General features: G+C 47.5%; 1 long non-coding RNA gene across 1 annotated transcript; it reads right to left on the reverse strand.

Moving 5' to 3' along the window:
* Positions 1 to 3700: 3700 nt before the first annotated feature.
* LOC310668073 lies at positions 3701 to 5777 on the reverse strand. Its single transcript, XR_014506603.1, has 2 exons — positions 5553 to 5777; positions 3701 to 4051 (listed from the first exon to the last, which is right to left on the reverse strand). It is a non-coding gene; the product is annotated as an uncharacterized lncRNA (long non-coding RNA).
* Between the last annotated feature and the right edge of the window lie 11112 nt (positions 5778 to 16889).

The raw sequence follows: 16889 nt of genomic DNA on the forward strand, positions 1-16889 counted from the left end.
TGCCATTGGGGCTCCCAGCCTAGGTTCATAGCGGGGGACAGGCTTAAATCTTTGCAGTTGATTTTTAAGGGCTGGCAAACACACAAACACCCCCAAACTGTATTAAGACATTACTAAATGCTAAGGTTTCAATTTTTGGAGACCGTGGGAAAATACAATCTCCCTGATCATCCAGGAATAGAGACTGTTCTCTGGGAGGGTGCCAGGGTTAAGGGTGTGAGGATAGGAAGAGAGACTTTTCAACCAGCTGTTTTGAGCTGAAATCCACCTTTGGAGAAGGCAGCCTGCACCTCTGGAAAGGACCAGGCCTTGTGGAAGTGTAGGGACTGTGCGGACTCACCGATTTAGAGAGATAGCTAGGTATTTCCCACCGTTCCCTTTACTCCTTGTGGCTAAGAATCTTTTCCGGTGGATGGAAGTGGACTTAGGCAGATGTAGCATTCAACATTAAGGAATAAAGCAGAGCCCCTGCAGGCAACTGCTGCCTTGCCTCTTTTTCTTCTCTTTCCTTTGGCTGCCATGCTGCTGGGCGAATCAGGTGTTTGGTTAAAGGAGCTGTTTGGGACTTGTCTCAAAAGATCCCCTTTCGCCCTCTCATCCCACAAGGCAGCAACAAGAGAGCCCCTCTTCTCCCCCCCTCTGTATGGCGAAACTTCCCCCTTCCTTCTCCCCCTTTTTGGGAGCAGAAATTCAGCCCAGCCCCTAGACACCTGGGAAATAACAGGGGGCCGGATTTTTTCCAGAAGATCTGAAAGAGGGGTTTGTGTAAAAAGAGGCACAGGATCTGCCAAGCTCCAATTAATGTGCAGGGAAGAATAAGGGAGATCACAGGAAGCGAGGAGACTTTCCTGTGTTAGGCTGCAACTAACTTTAAGAAACGCTATTTCTTTTTCTTCTTTCTGAAGCCCTTTCCAAAGAATAATGATGGAATATAAATCTCTGGAAGAGACCCCAAGGGTCATCCAGTCCAACCCGCAACATCGCAGGAACATGCAGGACTCCCATAAGGGGAATAATCCTGCAACCTTAGTTGTGCAACAAATGTTGCCCTCTTTGAAGGAACTTTGAAGGCTGCTGTCAGGGGTTCAGGAGAAGAGTCACAGGAGAGGGAGGAAACGGAGAGCGAGGGGGAGGAGTCTGAAGGAAATGTCAGCGACGACAGTAGTCCGAGGTCTCTGAGTCTCTCCAGTGACTCGGAGGAGTCACAGAAAGGGGCCCCCATGGTCAGGGCAAGGGGAGTGCCCAGGGGGACACCTCGGGAAGAAGGGGCCAGAGGGGACTCAGAGAGTAGCAGCTGGAAATCCGGACCAGCGTCCCCCCCAGAGTGCAGTAGGGGGGAGGAGTCCAAGGCATCGGGATCAGGGAGCGCGCAGGCAGAGGGAGAACGTGAGGCAGGAGTGACCACACCCTCGTCAGGGAGCGAGGAAACGGTCATCAGGAAAGTTAAACGCGCGCGCGCGCCAAGTTCAAATGTACAGGAGGGCGGCAAGGTGGGCAGCCCGGGTAGGGAGCCAGGTCCTAAAGCCCGCCGAAGAGAGGGGGAGGAGTCAGACGGGTCAACGTCTGCGTCAGAAGAGTCCAGGAGAGAAGAGACCCCGGGGGGTAGTAAGACCCAGAGGAAGAGAGAGAGAAGGAAGAGGTGGAGTAAGATTAGAGTCTTAAACTGGTGCACAGGGGGTGGAGACTCAGACAGAGCTTCGCCGGTCTAAAGTCCAGACGTAGAGCTGGGACGCTGAGACTTGGAAATGGAGACTATTCTTCAATAAAGACTTTAATACTGTACTACCGGCTAGCGTTGGTCCTTGGTGAGCTGGGACCCGGAGCCAGCTCTGACAGCTGCTTAATTATAGTTCAGGGATCCACACCTCTCCTGCAGCTGCAAGTTCAGCCATGAAGCCAACATGGCCATCCAATCTTCTGGACTGGAAACAGAGGTGGTGCTGCTTACATCCTCCCTGGGAGCATTTCAACTGTCAGGGGGAAGCCCTGACCCCTAACCCCAGCTCTAATAATGACCCAAACCCCAACCAATACACTTACAACAGCAGACTTACAACTTCTGACCTTTGTCAAAGGTAAAGGGACCCCTGACCATTAGGTCCAGTCGTGGCCGACTCTGGGGTTGCGGCAGGCATCTCGCTTTATTGGCCAAGGAAGCCGGCGTACAGCTTCCAGGTCATGTGGCCAGAAGGACTGAGCCGCTTCTGGCAAACCAGAGCAGTGCACAGAAACGCCATTGACCTTGCCGCCGGAGTGGTACCTATTAATCTACTTGCACTTTGACATGCCTTCGTACTGCTAGGTTGGCAGGAGCAGGGACCCTGCAAAGGGAGCTCACCCCGTTGCGGGGATTCAAACCACTGATCTTCTGATCGGCAAGTCCTACGCTCTGTGGTTTAACCAACAGTGCCACCTGCAGCCCGTAACTTAAAAGAGTGTTTCTTCGTTCTGAAGCACATTCCAAAGAATCCTATGATGCTGCATTTATATCTATATCTGGAAGGGACCCCAAAGGTCATCCAGGCCAGCCCACTGCAAGGCAGGAATATGCAGGAGAACAACTATCAACCTTGGTTGTGCTATCAGTGTTGTCCTATTTAATGGCACTTTTAAGGCACTTTAAACTGCAGCTGCAAGTTGCACCATGAAGCACCCCTTGCTATCCCCTTTTGCTGACTGGGAGCGGAGGAGGTGCTGCTTACAGTCTCCCCAGCAGCATTTCAACAGTCAGGAGGAGGCCTGAAGCCTTCGGGGTGATTGTAAATCTGCTGAGAACATTTATACCTCCAGAAAAGGAAGCAACCATGAGCCTGCTCTAAGGGAACGCTCATGAGTGTATAAAGTGTTTTTTCTTTAAAACACCTCTCTTAGCATTACAAACTGCTGCAAATTTCCAAAACACATACATCCGTGCCAGTATTTGTCAATGTAAATGATTCAATTGGCTTTTGGTTTTGGCCCCCGTTGCAGGGGCTCAGCCCACATAGTCTTGTGCCATTGGGGCTCCCAGCCTAGGTGCATAGCGGGAGACCGGCTTAAATCTTTGCACAGTTGATTTTTAAGGACTGACACACACAAACACACCCCAAAACTGTATTAAGAGATTGCTAAATGCTAGGGTTTCAATTTTTTGAGCGACCGTGAGAAAATATAATCTCCCTGACCATCAAAGAATAGAGGCTGTTCTCTGGGAGGGTGCCAGGGTTACTGGTGTGAGGATAGGAAAAGAGACTTTTCAACCAGCTGTTTGACCTGAAATCCACCTTTGGAGAAGGCAGGCTGCATCTCTGGAAAGGACCAGGCCTTTGCTCCTTGCTGCTAAGAATCCTTTCCGGTGGATGGAAGTGCACGTAGGCAGATGTACCTGCCTTTTGCAACTGCATGGAGATGTCTGGGAGCTGCCTTGCCTCTTTTTCTTCTCTTTCATTTCGCTGACACGCTGCTGGGTGAATCAGGTATTTGGTCAAAGGAGCTGTTTGGATCTTGTGCCCAAATATCCCCTTTCCCCCTCTCGCCCCACAAGGCAGCAGGAGGGCCCTGGCACTGGCATCTTTGGGGCACTGGCATCTTGTCTCAAAAGATTCCCTCTTCTCCTTCCCTCCGTCAGGCAAATCTTCCCCTTCTCCTTCCCCTTTTTGGGAGCAAGAATTCAGCACGCCCCATACAGCCTGAGAAATAGGGGGGGGGGGATTATTCCAGAAGAACTGAAAGAGGGATCCATGTAAAAACAGGCACAGGATCTCCCAAGCTCAAATTAATGTGCAAGGAAGAATAAGGGAGCTCACAGGAAGCGAGGCGACTTTCCTGTGTTAGGCTGCAACTAACTTTAAGGAACGCTATTTCTCTTTCTGAAGCCCTTTCCAAAGAATTATGATGGTATAGAAACCTCTGGAAAGGACCCCAAGGGTCATCCAGTCCAACCCGCTACATCGCAGGAGTCCCTTATGGGGAACAATCCCGCAACCTTGCTTGTGCAGCAAATGTTGCTCTCTTAAATGGGACACCTCTCCTGCAGCTGCAAGTTCAGCCGTGAAGCCAACATGGCCATCCACTATTCTTGACTACAAACAGAGGAAGTGCTGCTTGCATCCTCCCTGGAAGCATTTGAACAGTCGGGGGAGACCCTGACCCTGACCCCTAAGCCTAACCCAAAGCCTCTCCCTAACCCTGCCCCTAACAATGACCCAAACCCCAACCCCTAGACTTACAACAGCAGACTTACAACTTATGACCATTGTCAAAGGTAAAGGGACCCTGGACCATTAGGTCCAGTCACGGACAACTCTGGGGTTGCGGCGCTCATCTCGCTTTACTGGCCGAGGGAGCCGGTGTACAGCTTCCGGGTCATGTGGCCAGCATGACTAAGCCGCTTCTGGCGAACCAGAGCAGAGCACGGAAACGCCGTTTACCTTCCCGCCGGAGCGGTATCTGTTTTTCTTCTTGCACTTTAACGTGCTTTCGAACTGCTAGCTCATCCCGTTGCGAGGATTCGAACTGCTTACCTTCTGATCTGCAAGTCCTGGGCTCTGTGGTTTAACCCACAGCGCCACCTGTGACCCTTCTTTCTGACCTTTCACCCCTAGTTAAAAACTAGACTTTCCCATGCCTTCTTTACTCCAACCCCAAATTATCCAGGATGTTGTGCACCTCTCTAGAAGTACCAAACATCTCATAAAGAGATTTTTCCACACCTGCAGCCTCAGGTGTGCATTGCAGTCCCAAAACAAAACTGTCTTCCTGACCCTGGGGTTAGGGGAATTAGGGCATTTAGGGTATAAAGACTATACTTTTTGGGAAGCCTGATGGGAAGTGGTTGGCCATCATACAACTAACCTGGAGGTATGTTTTACTGCTTATTCTTTGTGTAGCACTTTCCAGCCCTTAGGAAGATGCAGGCGTCCCTTATGGAGATCCCCCTGCAACCTTGGTGTTCACAGTACCAAAAGGTGGTAGCATTTAACTGTTAGGTGTCACAGCCTAAAGTGAGGCAACTTTGTAAAGGTAAAAGGACCCCTTACCATTAGGTCCAGTCATGACCGACTCTGGGGTAGCGGCGCTCATCTCGCTTTACTGGCCTTGAGTACCGCCGTTAACCTTCCTGCCAGAGCATTTATCTACTTGCACTTTGACGTGCTATCAAACTGCTAGGTTAGCAGGAGCAGGGAGCCAGCAACGGGAGCTCACCCCATGGCGGGGATTCGAAAAGCTGACCTTCTGTTCGGCAAGTCCTAGGCTCTATGGTTTAACCCACAGTGCCACCTGCGTCCTATAACTTAAAGGAATGCTATTTCTCTTTCCTCTTTCTGAAGCCCTTTCCAAAGGATAATGATGGCATATAAACCTCTGGAAGGGACCCCAAGGGACATCCAGTCCAACCCGCTGCATCGCAGGAACATGCAGGAGTCCCTTATGGGGAACAATCCTGCAACCTTGGTTGTGCAGCAAATGTTGCCCTCTTAAATGACACTTTAAAGGCTACTTAGATATAGTTCAGGGATCCACAGCTCTCCTACAACTGCAAGTTCAGCCATGAAGCCAACATGGCTATTCACTATTCTGGACTGGAAACAGAGGAAGTGCTGCTTACATCCTCCCTGGGAGCATTTCAGCAGTCAGGGGGAGGTCCTGACCCTGACCCCTAAGCCTAACCCCAAGCCTCTCCCTAACCCCGACCCTAACAATGACCCTAGACTTACAACTTCTGACCTTTGTCAAAGGTAAAGGTAAAGGGACCCCTGACCATTAGGTCCAGTCGTGGCTGACTCTGGGGTTGCGGTACGCATCTCAATTGGCACAGCTTCCGGGTCATGTGGCCAGCATGACTAAGCCGCTTCTGGCGAACCAGAGCAGCACACGGAAACGCTGTTTACCTTCCTGCCAGAGCGGTACCTATTTATCTACTTGCACTTTGACGTGCTTTCAAGTTGCTAGGTTGGCAGGAGCAGGGACCCTGCAAAGGAAGCTCACCCCGTCGCGCAGATTCGAAACGCCAACCTTCTGATCGGCAAGTCCTAGGCTCTGTGGTTTAACCCACAGCGCCACCTGTGACCCTTCTTTCTGACCTTTCACCCCTAGTTAAAAACTAGACTTTCCGTGGCCTTCTTTACTCCAACCCCAAATTGTCCAGGTTGTTGTGCACCTGTCTAGAGGTACCAAACATCTCATAGAGATTTTTCTGCATCTGTGGCCTCAGGTGTGCATTGCAGGGCAGTCCCAAAACAAAACTGTTTTCCTCACCCTGGGGTTAGGGGAATTAGGGAATTTAGGGTGTAAAGTGTAGGAGTGCAAATATCCAGAGATGTAGTGATCAGGTGGGATTGCTATGAGGAATTATAACAAATATAGAGTAAGCCATCTGTGTCAGTAATGAAAGCATTGCGTTGACTGGGTTTAAACTATTTTGATAGGATTCTTGATCAATTTACACCCCTGCATCCCTGTTCCATTCCTCTCTTCTTCACGTCACTTACACAGCAGTTGCTTATCCAGGCAGGCATCCTGGGCCATAAAGACAGTCTGCAAGTTTCTTTGATGTATATTAATCTTAGGATGTTAATCTTAGGGCCAGGAAACTAATGGTCACTGTCCTCCTGGCCATCCTCATCATATGTATTGCTTGTTTATGACCTCCGGGGTTGCCAGATGCTCTTCTTTGTAGTTCTGTTCTTTGTTTACCCTGTGCTTAATTAGTTATGGTGGTTTAACTTTCTCCCCACGTGGGTTTGTGGAAATGCTCAGAAGAAATCTGATTGCTTCTTACAAACACTCTGTAAAAAGTTCTTTTGTGAATAAAACTACCTGGGCCAGGGGCTGCACATGGACAAGCACAGACACCCTTCCTAGAGTCTTGCTAGTTCAAGTCTTTGCGAACTTTGCGAACGCAACATAGTGGTGCCCCGTGTGAGGCTCGAACTCACGACCTTCAGATCATGAGACTGAGATGTAGGAGTGCAAATATCCAGAGATGTAGTGATCAGGTGGGATTGCTATCAAGAATTATATCAAAATAGTTTAAACCCAGTCAACGCAATAAAAGGCTATACTTTTTTGGAAGCCTGTTTGTTCCCACCCGTTTCTACAGTTGTGTATGCAACTGCACACTGCTGTTGATGAAGGAAACTGCAGACCAATCCTGGTGAAAGCGCAGTGCTTTAGGAGACAGTGGTGAATCTCAACACTCACCCCCTCAAACCCAGATGATCCCAAGACAATTTGACTCCTACCGTTCTCTGTATGGGTGCTGCTCCTCTTCCGGGCAAGGGCTGGAGGTGGGATGAAGACCTTGTCTGTCATGATTAGGGAGGGAAGACATATTAGGGTCCAGAAGGCAGAACCTGCCGGGAAGTGTGTGCAAGGAAGCCCACTCATTTCAGAAACACTCATTTTCCCCCACCGTTTTGTTTTCCATGCACAAGTAGACTTCTGCCCGAAACATATGGGTGATAATAAATCCACAAAATCTGACATTAAGGAACGAAGCACAGCCCATACAGAGAAGTATGAGTGGGCCTGATTTCTTTCAGATGAACTGAAAGAGTATGAGTATAAAACAGGCACTCATCATTTGTACTGCTATGCAAGACAGAATAAAGTAGCTGGCAGTGAAGGGGAAGTGGTTGGCCATCATACAACTAACCGGGAGGTATGTTTTTCTGTGTCTTCTTTCTGAAGCATATTTCAAAGTATCATATGATGCTGCATATATATCTATATCTGGAAGGGACCCCAAGGGTCATCCAGCCCAACCCACTGCAAGGCAGGAATATGCAGAACCACCACCAACCTGGGTTGTGTTGTCAATGTTGTCCTATTAAATGACACTTTTAGGCCAATTTAAACTGCAGCTGCAAGTTGTGCCATTAAGCACACCTTGCCATCCCCTTTTGCTGACTGGGAGCGGAGGAGGTGCTGCTTACAGTCTCCCCAGCAGCATTTCAACAGTCAGGAGGAAGCCTGAAGCCTTCGGGGTGATTGTACATCCGCTAAGAACATTTATACCTCCAGAAAAGGAAACAACCATGAGCCTGCTCTAAGGGAATGCTCATGAGTGTATAAAGTGCTTTTCTTTAGGACACCTCTCTTAGCATTACAAATTTCCAAAACGCATACATCCGTGCCAGTATTTGGCAATGTAAATGATTCAACTGGCTTTTGGTTTGGGCCCGTTCCAGGGGCTCAGCCCACTTAGTCTTGTGGCATTGGGGCTCCCAGCCTATGTGCATAGCGGGTGAGTCTTAAATCTTTGCACAGTTGATTCTTAAGGGCTGAAACACACAACCCCACCCCAAAACTGCATTAAGACATTACTAAATGCTAGGGTTTCTATTTTTTGAGCAACCATGGGAAAATGCAATCTCCCTGACCATCAAGGAATAGAGACTGTTCTCTGGGAGGTTCCCAGGGTTACGGGTATGAGGATAGGAAAAGAGACTTTTCAACCAGCTGTTTGAGCTGAAATCTACCTTTAGAGAAGGCAGGCTGCACCTCTGGAAAGGACCAGGCCTTGTGGAAGTGTAGGGACTGTGCCGTCTTACCGATTTAGCGAGATAGATAGGTATTTCCCACCGTTCCCTTTACTCCTTGCTGCTAAGAAGCTTTTCCAGTGGATGGAAGTAGACTTAGGCAGATGTACCATTCAACATTAAGGAATAAAGCACAGCCCAGACAGGCAACCCATCTTTTCCAACTGCGGCCTTGCCTCGTTTTCTTTCCTTTCTCTTGGCGGCCAAGCTGCTGGGTGAATCAGATGTTTGGTTAAAGGAGCTGTTTGGATCTTGTCTCAAAAGATCCCCTTTCCCCCTCTCGGCCCACAAGGCATAAGCAGGAGGGCCCCTCATCTCCCTCCGTCAGACAAAACTGCCCCCTTCCTTCTCCTCTCCCTTTTTGGAAGCAGGAATTCAGCACGCCCCATAGAGACCTGAGAAATAACCGGGGGGGGGGGGCGCAGTTTTTTTTAAGAAGAACTGAAAGAGGGGTCTGTGTAAAAACAGGCACAGGATCTGCCAAGCTCAAATTAATGTGCAAGGAATAATAAGGGAGCTCACAGGAAGCGAGGCGACTTTCCCATCATACAACTAACTTTAAGGAACACTATTTCTGTTTCTTCTTTCTGAAGCCCTTTCCAAAGAATAATGATGGTATATAAACCTCTGGAAGGGACCCCAAGGGTCATCCAGTCCAACACACTGCATTGCAGGAACATGCAGGAGTCCCTTACGGGGAACAATCCCGCAACCTTGGTTGTGCAGCAAATGTTGCCCTCTTAAGTGGCACTTTCAAGGCTATTTAGGTATAGTTCAGGGATCCACAACTCTCCTGCAGCTGCAAGTTCAGCCATGAAGCAAACATGGCCATCCACTATTCTTGACTGGAAACATAGGAAGTGCTGCTGACATCCTCCCTGGGAGCATTTCAACAGTCAGGGGGAGGCCCTGAGCCCGACGCCTAACCCCAACCCTCTCCCTAACTCCAACCGTAATAATGACCCAAGCCTCAACCCCTAGACTTACAGCAGCAGACTTAAAACTTCTGACCTTTGTAAAAGGTAAAGGTAAAGGGACCCCTGACCATTAGGTCCAGTCGTGGCCGACTCTGGGGTTGCGGCACTCATCTCACTTTACTGGCAGAGGGAGCCGACGTACAGCTTCCAGGTCATGTGGCCAGCATGACTAAGCCGCTTCTGGCGAATCAGAGCAGCACACGGAAACGCCATTGACCTTCCTGCCGGAGTAGATACTTGCACTTTGACATGCTTTCCAACTGCTAAGTTGGCATGAGCAGGGACCAAGCAACGGGATCTCACCCCACTGTGGGGATTCGAACCACTGACCTTCTGATCGGCAAGTCCTAGGCTCTGTGGTTTAACCCACAGAGCCACCCGCATCCCTTCTTTCTGACCTTTCACCCCTAGTCAAAAACTAGACTTTCCGTGGCCTTTACTCCAAACCCAAATTGTCCAGGTTGTTGTGCACCTGTCTAGAGGTTCCATTTTCATTAGGGAAAGCATCTCATAATGCAATTTCTTTTGCACCTGTGGCCTCAGTTGTGCACTGCAGGGCAGTCCCAAAACAAAAGTGTCTTCCTGACCCAGGGGTTAGGGGAGTTAGGGTTAGGGGACAAAGACTATACTTTTTTGGAAGCCTGTTTATTCTGAATCGTTTCTACAGCGGTGTATGCAGCTGCAACTAGTGTTGGGGAAGGAAACCGTAAACTGATCCTGGTGAAAGCGCACTGCTTTAGGAGACAGGGGTCCCATCCCAACGCTCACCCTCTCAAACCCAGAGGATCCATGGACAATTTGGCTCCTACCGTTCTCTGTATGGGTGCTGCTCCTCTTCCAGGCAGGCGCTGAAGGTGGGGTGAAGACCTTGTCTTCCAAGATTGGGGGGGGGGGGGAGAGAGACAGATGGGGGGGAGAACGCAGAGCGTTCCCTCCATCTCCCCCTTCTGTCTGGAAGTGTGTGCATGGAAGCCCACTCACTTCAGGAACCCTCATTTTCCTCCACCCTTTCCTTTTCCACGCCTAAGGAGGCTTGTGCCCAAAACATATGGGTGATAATAAATCCACAAAAACGGACATTAAGGAACGAAGCACAGCCCATACGGAGAAATATCAGTGGACCTGATTTCTTTCAGATGAACTGAAAGAGTATAAAACAGGCATCCATCGTTTGTATTGCTATGCAAGACAGAATAAAGTAGCTGGAAGTGAAGGGAAAGTGGTTGGCCATTATACAACTAAGCGGGAGGTATGTTTTTCTGGTTATTCTTTGTGTAACACTTTCCAGCAGGGCACACCTTAGGTGTCACTGCCTAAAGTGAGGCAACTTTGCCATCGTAAAGGTAAAGGGACCCCTGACCATTAGGTCCAGTCGTGGCCAACTCTGGGGTTGCGGCGCTCATCTCGCTTTATTGGCCGAGGGAGCCGGTGTACAGCTTCCAGGTCATCTGGCCAGCATGACTAAGCCGCTTCTGGCAAACCAGAACAGTGCACAGAAACGCCGTTTACCTTCCTGCCAGAGCGGTACCTATTTATCTACTTGCACTTTGACGTGCTTTCGAACTGCTAGGCTGGCAGGAGCAGGGACCAAGCAACGGGAGCTCACCCCGTCGCGGGGATTCGAACCGCCGACCTTCTGATCGGCAAGTCCTAGGCTCTGTGGTTTAATCCACAGCGCCACCCGCATCCCGTAACTTAAAGGAATGCTATTTCTGTTTATTCTTTCTGAAGCACATTCCAAAGAATCATATGATGCTGCATATATATCTGTATCTGGAAGGGACCCCAACGGTCATCCAGCCCAACCCACTGCAAGGCAGGAATATGCAGGAGAACAACCACCAACCTGGGTTGTGCTGTCAATGTTGCCCTATTAAATGGCACTTTTAAGCCAATTTAAACTGCAGCTGCAAGTTGCGCCATGAAGCACACCTTGCCATCCCCTTCTGCTGACTGAGAGCGGAGGAGGTGCTGCTTACAGTCTCCCCAGGAGCATTTCAACAGTCAGGAGGAGGCGTGAAACCTTCAGGGTGATTGTACATCTCCTAAGAACATTTATACCTCCAGAAAAGGGGGAAAAACCATGAGCCTACTCTAAGGGAACGCTCATGAGTGTATAAAGTGTTTTTCTTTAGAACACCTCTCCTAACATTACAAACTGCTGCAATTTTCCAAAACGCATACATACATGCCAGTATTTGTAAATGTAAAAGATTCAATTGGCTTTTGGTTTTGACCCCTGTTGCAGGAGCTCATCCCACTTAGACGTCTGCCATAGGGGCAGCTGTGGGGCACATTGCACAGTTGATTTTTTAGGGCTGACACACACCCCAACCCCCAAACTGTATTTAGACATTACTAAATGCTAAAGTTTCGATTTTTGGAGAGACTGTAGGAAAATGCAATCTCCCTGACCATCGAGGAAGAGAGACTGTAATCTGGGTGGTTCCCAGGGTTACTGGTGTGAGGATAGGAAAAGAGACTTTTCAACCAGCTGTTTGAGCTGAAATCTACCTTTAGAGAAGGCAGGTTGCACCTCTGGAAAGGACCAGGCCTTGTGGAAGTGTAGGGACTGTGCCGTCTTACCGATTTAGAGAGATAGATAGGTATTTCCCACCATTCCCTTTACTCCTTGCTGCTAAGAAGCTTTTCCAGTGGATGGAAGTGGACTTAGGCAGATGTACCATTCGACATTAAGAAATAAAGCAGAGCCCATGCAGGCAATGCACCTTTTGCAACTGCATGGAGATGGCTGGGAGCTGCCTCTGCCACTTTTTTCTTTTCTTTGGCTGCTATGCTGATGGGCAAATCAGATGTTTGGAAAATCAACTTAAAGGAGTTGTTTGAGGCATTGGCATCTTATCTCAAAAGATCCCCTTTCCCCCTCTCGCCCCTCTTCTTCCTCCCTCAGTCAGGCGAAGCTTTCCATTCTCCTTCGCCTTTTTTAAATCAGGAATTCAGCAGAGCCCATGGAGACCTGAGAAATATCAGTGGGGCGGATTTTTTTCAGAACTGAAAGAGGGGGTCCGTGTAAAAACAGGCATAGGAACTCCCAAGCTCAAATTAATGTGCAATGAATAATAAAATAGCTCACAAGAAATGAGGCTATCTACTGTTGGAAAATTCCATTCCACCTTTAGTTGCAGATCTTGAACTGTTGCAAGTCACATGTCTGTTTACATACCAGCACAGCTTGCTGGGAACTTCCGTTGTGTGTACAGTGGTACCTCGGGTTAATAATAATAATAATAATAATAATAATAATAATAATTTATTATTTATACCCCGCCCATCTGGCTGGGTTTCCCCAGCCACTCTGGGCGGCTTCCAACAAAACACTAAAATACAATAACCTATTAAATATTAAAAGCTTCCCTAAACAGGGCTGCCTTCAGATGTTAAGAACTTAATTCGTTCTGGAGGTCCGTTCTTAACCTGAAACTGTTCTTAATCTGAGGTACCACTTTAGCTAATGGGGCCTCCTGATGCCGCCACGCCACCGGAGCACGATTTCTGTTCTCATCATGAAGCAAAGTTCTTAACCCGAGGTACTATTTCTGGATTAGCGGAGTCTGTAACCTGAAGCGTCTGTAACCCGAGGTACCACTGTATAGCTTTTGCTTCTCTGTGTCTCTCTGAGCAGACAAAGAGATGACATGTTTCTTTGTCCTGATTTAGGATCAATAAATCCATAGCTGTAGTATGCTTCCACAAGCCTCACGCCTATTCTGTGCACACAGTTCGCTTGGCTGATAGATATAGTGTGCCCTGGCTTTGAAGCCTGGGTCGCTGATTTATGTCAGAGCAGAGGCAGATGGGTCTTCACAGTGGGACGGCTGGAGGAAGATGATGCAGCTGGGGCTAGCCAGCTGGCCTTGTGACCCTCTGCATGCCGACAACTACAACTAACTTAAAAAAATGCTATTTCTCTTTATTGTTTCTGAAGCACTTTCCAAAGAATCATATGATATATCGGGAAGGGACCCCAAGGGTCATCCAGTCCAACCTGCTACAAGGCAGGAATTTGTGCGTGGCTGAGGGATCCACACTTCTCCTGCAGCTGCAAGTTAAGTTACGCCATGAAGCACACCTTGCCACCCCCTTTTGCTGACTGAGAGCAGAAGAAGTGCTGCTTACAGCCTCTCCAGGAGCATTTCGACAGTCAGGAGCAGGACTGAAGTTCTTGGGGTGATTGCACATATGCTAACAACATTTATACCTCCGGGCAGAGGAAAAACCATGAGCCTACTCTGAAGGCTCATAAATGTAGAAAGTGCTTTTCTTTAGAGCACCTCTCTTAACATTGCAAGCTGCTGCAAGTGTCCAAAACTGGTGTGAAGTTGCTGGTTTGTAAATATTAATTATTCCTACTTTATTGATCTGAATTACTCAAATGGCTTTTAGTGCTGGCCACTACAGAAGGGGCTGATCCCCATTTATTCTTGTGGTGTTCAATTCGGAGTATCTGTTAAAAAAAAAATCAAACAGAAAGCAATGGAGGGTTGCCATTAAGGCTTGGGGGAGGGGGCAAACAGGGTCTTACAGACCCAAACTGGGTTTTGGATGCTACATTAGACAAATCAGCCAGCTCACTGCCTATCTAATTCAATGGGCATTCAAGTATTTTCAAATTAATTATCTTTTTAAATTTATGCCTCTTCCAAAATATTTATCTTAGGATGTAACGTGCAAGTATACCACTTTTGGATGCTAATTAATCTCCGCTTCGATTAAGTCAATAGGTGAAAGAATCGGTGCCTTGAGTAATTACCTGATTAAAGCAATGGTTCATCTGAAGAAATTAAGTTTTCAACACATTCCTTTGTCACCTTTAGATAGCCTAACAAGAACAGGAAAAAGGAGACAAACCTCACCAACATGGGTGAAGCCAGGAGGTGCTGCCCTACCCCAATCAAATAAATAAAAATACTTTACTGTATTTTTACTGTACTGTGCTGTGCTGGCTAGGGAGAATGAGGTCAAGCCCCACTTGGGTGGGTGTGATATATCAGGAGTGGGGTTGTTTAAAAATGTTCATAAGTGTTATATGTTCATTTGTATTTCTATTTTTTCCCCTTTTACCTTCATGCCTGCAGCTGACTTTTCCTCAACCTCCTCTTCTCCCTTCGTCAGGCGAAGCTTCCTTCTCTTCAGAGCAGGAATTCAACAGAGGCCATACAGACCTAAGAAATATCAGTAGGATCGATTATTTTCACAAGGGAAAGAGGGGGTCCACATAAAAGCAGACATATAATATGTCAAGCACAGATTGCAGTGGAAGAAATAATAAAGTGGGAAACGAGCCTCCTTTTCCTATGAGCCATCATACGACTAACTGGCAGAAATGTGTTTTTCCCCATTTCTTCTTTCTGAAGCACTTTCCCAAGAATCATATAATGGTGCATATAGCTGGAAGGGACCCCAAGGGTCTTCCAGTCCAACCCGCTGCAAGGCAGGAATACGCAGGAGTCCCTTACGCAAATGAACCACAAGGTGATCGCATTTAATAATAAGTGATGGAATTGGGATCTTGAGGAATTGCCTGCTTACAAAAACACTGCTTAAAGCAGTAGTTCATCTGAAGAATACATTGTTCAGATACAGTTTTCAATACATTGAATACATTTTAAATAAATTTCAATACATTAAAGGCGGCCTGAGAGGTAAATCAATGGAGATCTGAACTCACAGCCAGTTACTCTGGAGTTGCTGTAGCCAAGGGGAGCTTCCCCACCCCAATTCGAATAAATACAAATACGATACTGTTAAGGCTTAGGGGGGAAGAGGCCAGGTCCCACTTGGGTGGGTGTGATTTATTAAATAATAATTTAACGTTTAATGATAATAATAATTTATTACTATTTCCCAGCCACTAACAGAATATTTTAAAAAATGATAAAACATAATACACTACAAATTTCCCTAACCCTTTTATAATAAGAACAATTATAATAATCATGATAACAATTTAAAAATTAATGATAATCATAATTTATTACCCTTCCCCAGCCACTGTGGACTGCTCCCAAACATGCGCGACAAAACATAATTACACACTTCCCTAAGCCTTTTATAATAATAACAAAAGTAATAATTTAAAAATCGATGATAATAATTTCCCACCCACTATGGGTGGCTCCCAACAAAATACAGTATTAACAGCAGACAAAACTTGAGGAAGAACAGCTGAGGAGAAAAAGCGCCAAGCGGCGGGCCCCGCCCACAACCCGACCTGTGATTGGCCAAAAGACCTACCTATTGCTGCCGCGATTTTTATTGTTGCTGGGGCTGCTGGGCGCGTGACCTGAACGAGGGGTCCTGGGGGGGCCGTGACTGGAAAGAGCAAGAGACGCGCCACCGCCGCCATGTTTGGTTGAGGGCAGTGGGGCCTAGCCTGGCCGTTGGGCGGCGCTGGTCTCCCTCGTGAGGCGGGCGCCTCTTGCGGAGAAGGAAGGCCCCACCCCAAATTCCCCTCCGGGAGGAGGCCCAACAGTGCCTGAGGGGCCTGGGCCTTCCTCTGGTTTCTCATTATTATTATTAATGGTTATCCTCATTGTTAGCATTCTCCTTATTCTCCTCCTCCTCCTCCTCCTCGCAACGTTTCCCTCAGCGCTGCTTCCAAGCTCCATGTGGTTCATCTGAACAATACATTGTTTCAGTTTTCAATACATTAAAGGCGGTCCGAGGGGGGAAGCAATGGAGATCCGAACTCACAGCCAGTTACTCTGGAGTTGCTGTAGCCAAGGGGAGCTTCCCCGCCCCAATTCGAATAAATAAAAATACTATACTGTTAAGGCTTAGGGGGGGAGAGGCCATGTCCCACTTGGGTGGGTGCGATTTATTAAAATAATAATAATTTAACGTTTAATGATAATAATATTTCCCAGCCACCAACAGAATATTTAAAAAAAGATACAACATAATATACTACAAACTTCCCTAACTCTTTTGTAATAAAAATTATAATAATAACGATAACAATTTAAAAATTAATGATAATCATAATTTATTATCCTTCCCCAGCCACTGTGGGCTGCTCCCAACAGAATATTAAAAACGCGACCAAACATAATAATTACAAACTTTCCTAAGCCTTTTCTAATAATAATAATAATAGTAGTAATATAAAAATCAATGGTGATAATAATTTACTATTATTTTCCACCCACTGTGGGTGGCTCCCAACAGAATACAGTATTAAAAACACGACAAAACTTACCAGCTTCCTTCCCGTAAACGGCGTGGGAAACACTGAGGAGAAAAAGCGCCAAGCGGCGGGCCCCGCCCACAGCCCGACCTGTGATTGGCCAAAAACAACGAAAAGGCCGACCTATTGCTCCCGAGATTTTTATTGCTGCTGAGGCTGCTGTGCGCGTGCGTTGAGGGAGGG

Source organism: Podarcis tiliguerta, assembly GCF_965153285.1.
Source record: "Podarcis tiliguerta genome assembly, chromosome: 17".
NCBI lineage: Eukaryota > Metazoa > Chordata > Lepidosauria > Squamata > Lacertidae > Podarcis > Podarcis tiliguerta.